Source organism: Pinus tabuliformis, chromosome 2_1, assembly GCF_031772625.1.
Source record: "Pinus tabuliformis cultivar Carrire ecotype Pingquan chromosome 2_1, CPIR1, whole genome shotgun sequence".
Classification (NCBI taxonomy): domain Eukaryota; kingdom Viridiplantae; phylum Streptophyta; class Pinopsida; order Pinales; family Pinaceae; genus Pinus; species Pinus tabuliformis.
The window spans coordinates 336,800,363-336,810,457 of record NC_142299.1 but is presented as its reverse complement, the minus strand read 5'-3'; the positions used below and the strand labels follow the sequence as shown (position 1 = coordinate 336,810,457).

At 36.0% G+C, this 10,095-nt stretch overlaps 1 non-coding gene across 1 annotated transcript; it reads right to left on the bottom strand.

Annotated features, from left to right (window-relative positions):
• Positions 1-6,427: 6,427 nt before the first annotated feature.
• LOC149200207 (U6 spliceosomal RNA) lies at positions 6,428-6,533 on the bottom strand. The gene has a single exon (XR_016254087.1). It is a non-coding gene; the product is annotated as a U6 spliceosomal RNA (small nuclear RNA).
• Positions 6,534-10,095: the final 3,562 nt, after the last annotated feature.

Below are 10,095 nucleotides of genomic sequence, written 5' to 3'. Positions count from 1 at the left end.
TTGAAGCAACAGAATTGACGAAAGAAGTTGAGAACATGAATCAGTCAACTATGTCAGCAAAGAAAATAAAGGAAGACAAGCTCTTTTCAAAGAGCATGATGACAAAAATCAATATGGTTATTTATGAATCTAACATTGTTTTTGAGTGTGCAGATATTGACAATTAGGAAGAAGCAACAAAACTTCAAGAAATTGCAAGCATTAAGGACAAGTCTAAGTCTCAAGAATGTGAAGCAATGTTGAATACAAATAATGTTAACCTATAATCAAGAAAGGAGAGGCTCAATCACTATCTTATGACAAGAAAGGTGAAAATGAAACTGCACTAGCAAAGGAAAAGGAACAAGCATGGACCCTTTAGCAAGAAGGAAAAAATGAAGTGTTTTTTTGTAAGCCTAGTTGAGACTTATACCAACATGAAAGTTAAAGTTTATGCCGTTGTGATTAAGGGGAGGTGTTAGACCATTAATCACAACTGCGCAAACGGCACCGCCCACTATTCACATGTCAGCAAATTTAATGTGGCTGTGCAAGAATCAGTTGAACATCATTTCAAGATGGTGGAGATCAGCGAAGGTCATTATTGATTGTCCTTCAGATGTATCTGTAAATAATTATATTCAGTAATGAAATATCAAGCTCATTCTATGAGTCTTCAAGTTTCTGATAGCCTCTGGAAGATTTCGAGCAACCAAATTCTTCTCATTCATGAGGCAATTAATCTCCTCACAACGAGTTAATTGTCTTTGCCATTTCTTCATTTTCCCTAAACAATTCAGAGTGTTTCTCTTCCTTCACTTCAAATTCCCCAAAAGCCTCTACAAGAACTGTTTTGAATTTTTGAATTGTGTTGACATGTGTTTCCTGAAACTCTACAATTCTTTTTCTCAACTCCTCCATCGTGTACTCCTCAATTGGATTAGACTGTTGTTTCACGTTTTCATTCCCCCGCTGACGAAGGCTACTAATTTCCTTTTCCATCACTAGATTTTGTTGAATTAAAGCCTCCAACCTCTCTGCATTGCTTACAGACATAGATTTCAGCACCTACCTTTCATCTTCCATGCTAACCAGTTTATCATTATACTCATCCAACTGGGCCTTCAAACACTCGGCTTCAGTCTTTAGCTCTTTGTTCATCTCGCTCAATAACCCTTTCTCGCTAGCCACCAAGTCAAGCTTCATTTGTAGCTCTGAAATCCTGCTCAGCAGTATCTCCTTCTCAGCATTCCAATCTTCCTGTGCCATTTGGTAACTTGTACTGATCTCGGCAGTTTCTTTTCTGGCAACTTCCAGTGAATAAAACACTTCCTTTTCCAATTTATCTCTAATTTTGATGATATCAGTTGATTTTTATTTTTGATATCAGTTGATTTTTTGATTTTGAAAGACTCCACTTCCTTCTCTCTATTTGTCTCACTCAGTGACCCTTTCTCGCTAGCCACCGGCTGAAGCTTTTCTTGTAGCTCTGCAAGTCTGCTCAGCAGGATCTCCTTCTCATCGTTCCACTCTTCCTGTGCCATTTGGTAACTTCCATTGATATTGGCATTCAACATCTTTCTTTGGAAGTTCTTTCTCAACCTCCTTCCAGTATTAAGCCATTTTCATTGTGGATTCAATTTCTAATCCCATTGCCGTGAGATTTGTGGACAAAACAATTTTTTCTTCTCTTAAGGCAGTGATTTCTTTCATAAGGATTTGATTGAGGTTGTTCAGCTTCGATACTTTATCATCTATTTCACGCGTAGTTCACATTTCTTCCTTCAAAGAATAGCAGAATTAAGAAATACGTATGATATACTCAAAAGAATGGCTTCTGCTCTTCAAGCCTCAGTGTTTGCGGATTCAACTCTCAGCTTCCAAATCGCCTTTTGTATTAATGGAAGACAATCATTGTCTTATGTATCACATGGACATTTGGCTTGTCTATATATAGTCAACCAAAAATTTTGATTAATTGTTTTAAGGTTAGAAAATGTATTAACTTTGTCTGGGTACGGAATGTTAGATCAGAGCATACATAACACATAGCATATTTATACTCAGAGACATAGACGACAATAGCAGAGAATAATTCACAGAGATAGACAAATGGAAAAACAACAAGATTACTTAGTCAGAAACAACGAAATAGATAAAACAATCACTGGAGAACAAAAATCACTTTGCATTACATAACAGGCTTAGACCTTGGCTTGCTTTCCTTGGTCAGAGAAATTACAAATTTATAGAGGCAAAAGAAGGATCTAGAATCTTGTTTGTGATTCAGATGGAGATCTGGAATGATCTAGAAACCACTAGCGGTGTAGGAGGATCTAGAATCCTGGAGATCTAGAAAAATCTAATCTAGAAGAATCTAGAATTCTGCGTGAATTTGGCTTCACACTTAATATTCTCCCACTTGAAGCCAAATAAGAGTCATCAAGTCACACCGAGTCCTACCATGCCTCTACATAACTCATGTTTATTTCGTAGTAGAATCTTAGTGAGCATATCAGGAGGGTTCCTATTTGTATGGATCTTTTCCAAGGATAACTGTTCTTCCTCCAACACATGCCAGATCCAATGGTACCTTAAGTCAATGTGCTTGGTTTTTGAATGAAATACTGGGTTTTTTTCCAAGTGAATGGCACTCTGACTATCACAATATAGCACATACTTGTCCTGCTTTATTCATATTTCTCCTAGGAATCGCTGCATCCACAACATCTCTTTACAAGTTTCTGTTGCAGCTATGTACTCTGCTTCTGTTGTAGAGAGGGCTACTATTCTTTGTAGCCTTGACAGCCAAGATACTGCTGCACCTGCAAATGTATACAAATAACCTGTAGTGGAATTTTTGGTATCCATATCTCCAGCCATATCTGAATCTGTAAATCCTTCAAGCACAGTCTCATCATGACCAAAACATAAAGAATAATGACTAGTACCCTTGAGATACCTTAAAATCCATTTTACTACTTGCTAATGTTGTTTGCTTGGATTGGTAAGGAACCTGCTCATTACTTCCACTGAATATGCAATGTCTGGTCGTGTGCATACCATGGCATACATTAAGGTGCCAACTGCTAAAGCATAAGGAATTCTGCTCATCTCTTCTTTCTCTTTGTCATTACTAGGACATAAGTACTTAGCTTGAAGTGGGCTACAAGGGGTGTACCAACTGGCTTGGCATCCTTCATATTAAACCTGTCAAGCACCTTCTTGATATATTTTTCTTGGGACAGACACAACCTTTTGTTTTTCTTGTCACGCATAATCCGCATGCCCAATATCTGTTGTGCTGGTACCAAATCCTTCATTGCAAATTTGCTACCGAAATATTTCTTCAACCTATTGATGTTATTATTATCATGCCCAACAATCAACATGTCATCCACATATGACAATAATATGATATACTTTCCTTGATCATACCTCTTGATATAGACACAATGGTCAACTTCCAACCTCTAAAAACCATTTTCCAACATGAATGAACCAAATTTCTTGTACAATTGTCGAGGTGCCTATTTCAACCCATAGAGACTCTTCTTCAACCTACAAACAAGGCCTTCTTTGCCTTTTTCTATGAAGCCTTCTGGTTTCTTCATATAAATTTCTTCCTCTAATTCACCACGAAGGAATGCAGTTTTTACATCTAACTGTTCACATTCTAGGTCTAAAGCAGCAACTAGACCAAGAATGACTCTAATGGATGACATTTTAACAACAGGTGAGAAAATTTCAGTGAAGTCAATACCTTCTTTTTGGGCAAAACCTTTCACCACCAGTCCTGCTTTATACCTCTCCTTCTTTTCATCACCTTCATGCTTAATCCTATACACCCATTTGTTTTGTAGAGCCTTTCTACCTTTTGGGAGGTTTACCAACTCCCAAGTTTTATTTTCCTGCAAAGAGTTAATTTCTTCTTCCATTGCCTTTTTCCATTCTTTACCGTGCTCGACTTTACAAGCTCTTGAAAACAATTAGGTTCACCTTCATCAGTCAACAAAATATAGTTTGAAGGAGGATACCTTTGTGAAGGCTTATGAGGCCTAGAAGATCTGTGAACCAAATGTGGTTGTGCATTATCAGGTTGAATCTCTTGTAAAGGTTCCTACAAGATTCCTTCTTCTTCTTGTTCATTATTTTCCACTTGTTTTTCTTCATGCTCCTGAATTTGTTGTTCATTTTCTTTTATTGGTGGTATGTTTTCCTACTACTCTTCAAACCTATCAATAACATTATTGACCTCCAACTCACCTATAGTCCTCTTGAAGATTTATGACTCATTAAATATAACATCCCTGCTTCTAATAATTTTATGTTTGACTGGATCCCATAGACGATAACTAAGATCCTCATCCGCATATCCCAAAAAAAATGCATTTCATAGATTTATCATCTAGCTTAGTTCTATTTTCTTTGGGAATATGTACGAATGCTTCACATCCAAAGATTTTCAAGTGCGAATAATTCAAATTCTTACTAGTCCAAACTTCTTTAGGGATACCGCAATCCAAGGCTGTAGTTGGAGATCTATTTATGAGGTAGCAAGCGGTCTTGAGTGCTTCAGCCAAAATATTCTTCTCCAAACAGGAATTGGACAACATACTTCGCACCTTTTCCATAATGGTGCGATTCATCCTTTCTGCGACACCATTTTGTTGAGGAGTACTAGGCACAGTCTTCTAATTCTTTATGCCAAACCTGTTACAATATTCCTTAAATGCATTTGAGCAATATTCTCCACCATTATCTGTTCTTAAACACTTCAGCAATTTGTTAGTCTCTCTTTCAACAACAACATGGAATTTTTGAAATATTCCAAACACTTCACTTTTATTTTTCATAGGATATGCCCAAACTTTCCTGGATGCATCATCTATAAATGTGACAAAATATTGTGCTCCTCCTAATGATTTGATGTTAACAGGCACAAACACATTCGAGTGTACCAATTCTAACACATTTTTATTTTTGTCATGGCCACCTCTAAGGAATGAAACCCTTCTTTGTCTACCATATATACAATGCTCACAAAGATCAAGACTGTAGGATTTAAAACCTGGCAATAAATTTTTACAAACAAGGATTTTTAAGCCCTTCTCGCTCATGTGACCCAAACGCTTATGACACAGATCTGCTAAATTTCCTTCTTTTGTGACAGCAGCCAAATCTGATTTTCCTATCAGTGTCCTCAATGTGTATAATGTTCCTATCTTGGGTCCTTTGGCAACGACCAATGCACCTTTGCTAATTTTCCAGCCTCCTTTTCCAAAGCTTGTCCAATAGCCTTCATCATCCAGTCGTCCCATAGAGATTAAACGCATGTGCATTTCTGGTACATGCCTGACCTGTTTCAACAATATATCTTGTCCATATTTCATCTTGATCGCCCTTGCCAGCCTTGAGCGCTTTGCAAACATGCTAAAAGATTTCTCCTTCTTTAGATTCCAAGCATCCTCTGCTATTTGGCTACTGCGAGTGATCTAGGAAGTCTCTTTTTTGGCTGCTAAAATTTGGGATAAAGCACTTCCTTTTCACATTTCGCATCTTTAGCGGTTGCCTCTAATTCTGCGGATATCTCTTGAATTTTATCTTTCAACTTCAAAATAGTTTCCTCCAGATTCTTTCTATCAAAATCAACTATTTCACGCTCCTCTTTCACGGAACTTTCCTCATTCAATATTTCCTCAACTCCCTACAATTGCCTGTATATCTGAGAAATTTCTTCTTGGCATTCAACATCTTTCTTTGCAAGTTCTTTTTCAACCTCCTTCCCGTCTTTAGTCATTTTCCTTGTGGATTCAATTTCTAATCCCATTGCTGTGAGATTTGTGGACAAAATAGTTTTTTCTTCTCTTAAGACAGTGATTTCTTTCATAAGGATTTGATTGAGGTCATTCAGCTTCGATACTTTATCATCTAATTCACGCGTAGTTCACATTTCTTCCTCCAAAGAATAGAAGAATTAAGAAATACATATGATATACTCAAAAGAGTGGCTTCTGCTCTTCAAGCCTCAGCGTTTGCGAATTCAAATCTCAGCTGCCAAATCACCTTTTGCATTAATGGAAGACAATCACTATCTTATGCATCACACGGACATTTCACTTGTCTATATATAGTCAACCCGAAATTTTGATTGATTGTTTTAAAGTTAGAAAATGTATTAATTTTGTCTGGGTATGGAAGTGTCGATCCAATGCAAGTACGTTATTCAAGAAAAGGCGGATTTGGGGGGTTCAACCTTTCAATTAAAAATTTTAATTGATGAAGACCCGGTCATTCACTTTTTAGACACTATTGTTAAGAAAATTGCGTAGAAAGAAATTATTGATAATATTTAGCTTAATTTTTATGGTTGAGCATAAAATATAATTATATTATATTAATTAATAATATTTGAATGGGATTATTTGTTTTTTTATAACCAATTTTTCAAAATTTGGATTATTTTTAGATTTGTGTTTATTATTCTTGAGTAGGGGTCATGTTAATCTTCTCTATATTGTTCCAATTTTTATGGTCAACTAGTGCATTGAGATTTACTTGAATCTTCTTTAGTAGAAAAGCCATGAACAAGGCCTCAAATCAACATATGAGTCCTTTGTAAGCATTTAAGTAGAATATAAGAACCACAAGTAAGTTTCCATAGGATATTATTGAATATTCTTGGGCTTAAAAGCTTTAAGAAGTTCTTAAACTAACACACAACTCTTTTATAAGGATTCTTTTGTAATCCTTCAATTGGGATGCATGCCCCATGAGTAAGTTTTATGAAATATAATTGGTTTTCAAGGTTTAGGCTTGGCGAGATGGTGAAACGAGGACCACATACCATAATTGAACCATCCCAATATCAAGCATCATGAAAAAATTAGAAACTCCAACATGAGCCCTTGCTAAGGGGTCTTTAGCATATGAGTTGGATATCAACATCAAGATGCTTTGTGAAATATTGATGGGTCTTGGGGTTTTAACCATAGCCATGGCATGAAAATACTAACCTTATGCCTATAACATACGCATCTCCCTTGGTAAGCCATAACACCAAAAATATAGCTTTTATACCATTAAATTAATATGTATATTATTTTAGATTTCAATTTTAACCATTAATAGGTAAAACTATAAATATGGTCATGGTCATTTAGTAATTAATGGTAGTTATATGAGGTTTCTTCTTGAAATTACAGAAAATGAAAAGCATGTTTGTTGAAAATCTCAAGAATGTGCAAATGTTTTAGGAAAAGCTATGTTCCTATCAAAATTGCTTTGACTCTTCCCAAATCTTGATGGATGGACAATGCAAGTCCCTATGGTGCATTCCAAAAATATTTTAAACTGTGTTTAGGAATCGTTTTTGCAATTAATATCACATCATGAACAACATGTGCAAACCATAACTGTAAATGCACACTTTAAGGGATCTTTTTTATTATAATTTGATATGGACACCATTAGAAGGCTATGTGCATGAAGGATGGCTCATGAAACCCAAAGAAAGGTTAAGGAATGAAAACAAATGCCTTTGGACTTCGTTGATTCTACCAATCCTAAAGAGAAATGATTCCTCAAAGAAACACATGATCTCTTTGTAATGGTTCCTTATAGATCTCCAACTAGGAGACATTCATCATGAGTAGGTTTTGTGACTTGGAAATTGATGTCACAATTTAAACATGTTCTAGAGGGGAAATAAGGGCTTTAAGCCTAAAATCAATATCCTTAATCTCAAATTCCATAAACAACATCTAGAAACCATGACAAAATCCCTTAGTAGGTACTATTTGGAATTTGAATTCAATATGGATGCTATTACAAATTCATCACCATCAGGGATCTTGAACCACCACATATGACCTATATACGATATCATTCACCTCCATGTGACATCATAACTAAATTATTTGTAACTAGGAATGGGTCTCAACGTGTAATCAATCTCAAGGGAGAATAATAAGGGCCTTTCTTTATTGGTGAAGCTTCTCATTCTCAAGCATTATAAAAAACATCTATAACCCATGAACCATATTAGGCTATAGTTCCATGAATGTATCCTTGAATAACCACATGGCACCCCCCTAGTGTATCTCTAGCCTACTAAAGGGATATGAGTGCCATGATTAAGCCCAAACATAAGCCCTTGGGTCCACACTAAGAATGGTTCTTAGGACCATGATTGTTGTTATTTATCGTTTGGGTAGGATGAAAATGACATGAATATGTTTTGCATAGCGGAAATGGGTCTCATGGCTTAAACATGGTTAAGGGGGTAAAAAGACGCTTCATCCATAATTAAACCTTCCTTCGCTTATATTCCATGGTAAAGGGAGGAGAACACATAGGCCACAGCCCCTGAACATATCTTATTGATCTTGATTTCCATATTAAATCACACTCACAACCCATAACACAACCACTCTTTGGAGATCTTTGGCATATGAGTTTGATATGGATGTCATTAAGAGTTATTAGACACTAAGGATTGGCCATGAAGTCTTAACAATATTATAGGAAGGAAAACTAATGCCTTGAGGTATAATTGAATCTTCTCGAGTAGAAGAACCGTGAACAAGCCCTCAAACCAACACATGAGTCCATTGTAAGACTTTGAGTAAAATATAGGAACCACGAGTAAGTTTCCTTAGGATATTATTAAATATTTCTTTGGATCAAGAACCCAAAGCAAATCCATAATGTAACGCACAACTCATTTCTAAGGCTTATTTATAATCCTTTAGTTGGGATAAATCCCCCATGAGTAATTGTTTTGCAATATAAATAATTTTAGTTTTAGACATGGTCAAAGGTTGAAATGAGGACCGCACACCATAATTGAATCATCTCAATATTGAGCATCATGAAAAAATTAGAAACCCCAACATAGACCCTCACTAGGGGGTCTTTTGCATATGAGTTGGATATAAGCATCAAGATGCCTTGTGCGTTGTTGATGGGTCTTGGGGTTTTAACCATGATCATGGCATGAAAATACCAACCTTATGCCTATAACATACCCAACTCCCTTTCTAAGACATAATCCTAAAAATATAGTATTTATACCATTATGCAAAGTTCACATTAACATGAAAAAATGAAATACTCGGATATCCGTAAAAATAAATCTATATAACATGATGAAAATAAGCATGCATCAAAAATAAAATTGAAATATGCCAATGAATATTATTAAAAAAACACATTGTGGAAAACCACAAAAGAAAAAATTTAGCATTAAACTCAATAGAATGAATATGAGCACATATTTCATAAACAAATTTCACCATTGGCTCTGTACCTGGGATGTTCCTCCCAAACATAGACTCAAGTTTTAAATTCCTCTCAATAGTAGTCCATAATAAAGCTAGTGTTATGAATCCACAAGGAAGTCTGGCTCTCACTCCTAGCCACTATCCACTCAACAACCCAATACCCAAATTACTAACTCCTATAGCAATTCCAATTTGCTATCTTCATTCCCCTTACCCTACACAACTCAAGGAATGATATATTCTTGTTTACAAAATAGTTAATCAACATATCCCACTTCTCTCCAAGTCTCCGACAAAGGTTTTCCAGGAACCTCTTAGCTAGGGATTCCAAGACTTCTGAGCAATTATTGGAGTGCTCACAATATCCTTCCCTCAATATCGTGTGCTATTTATTAGCCTAAATATTACTCTCACTCTCTCAGCTAGCCTAGTTCTTAAGACAAAAACTGTAGAAATTCCCACTGTAGATCAGCTAGTAATGCAATGTACTAAAGCAAAACACTTGATCTAATTCTACAAACAATTTAGCGAAAGCTTAATCGATCATGAGCAACACCAATAAGAACAGATATAACTGATAAGAAGGAATCGATCACACATAACACAGAATAATTTACCCGGGGAAAGCCTCAACCTAAAACCCCAACTCTGTATTATCATACAAGTGGAAATATAGCTAGTATTACAAAAAGAATCAACTTAAAAGCTATCCTGCTCTCTCTACAATACCTATGTTTCTCATAGACAGACAAAGGCATCTATCTAACCTCTGGTCTACCCTCCAAGCCTCCTATTTCTTTGTGCAATTTTGATTGGGGTCCAATGTAGCCAC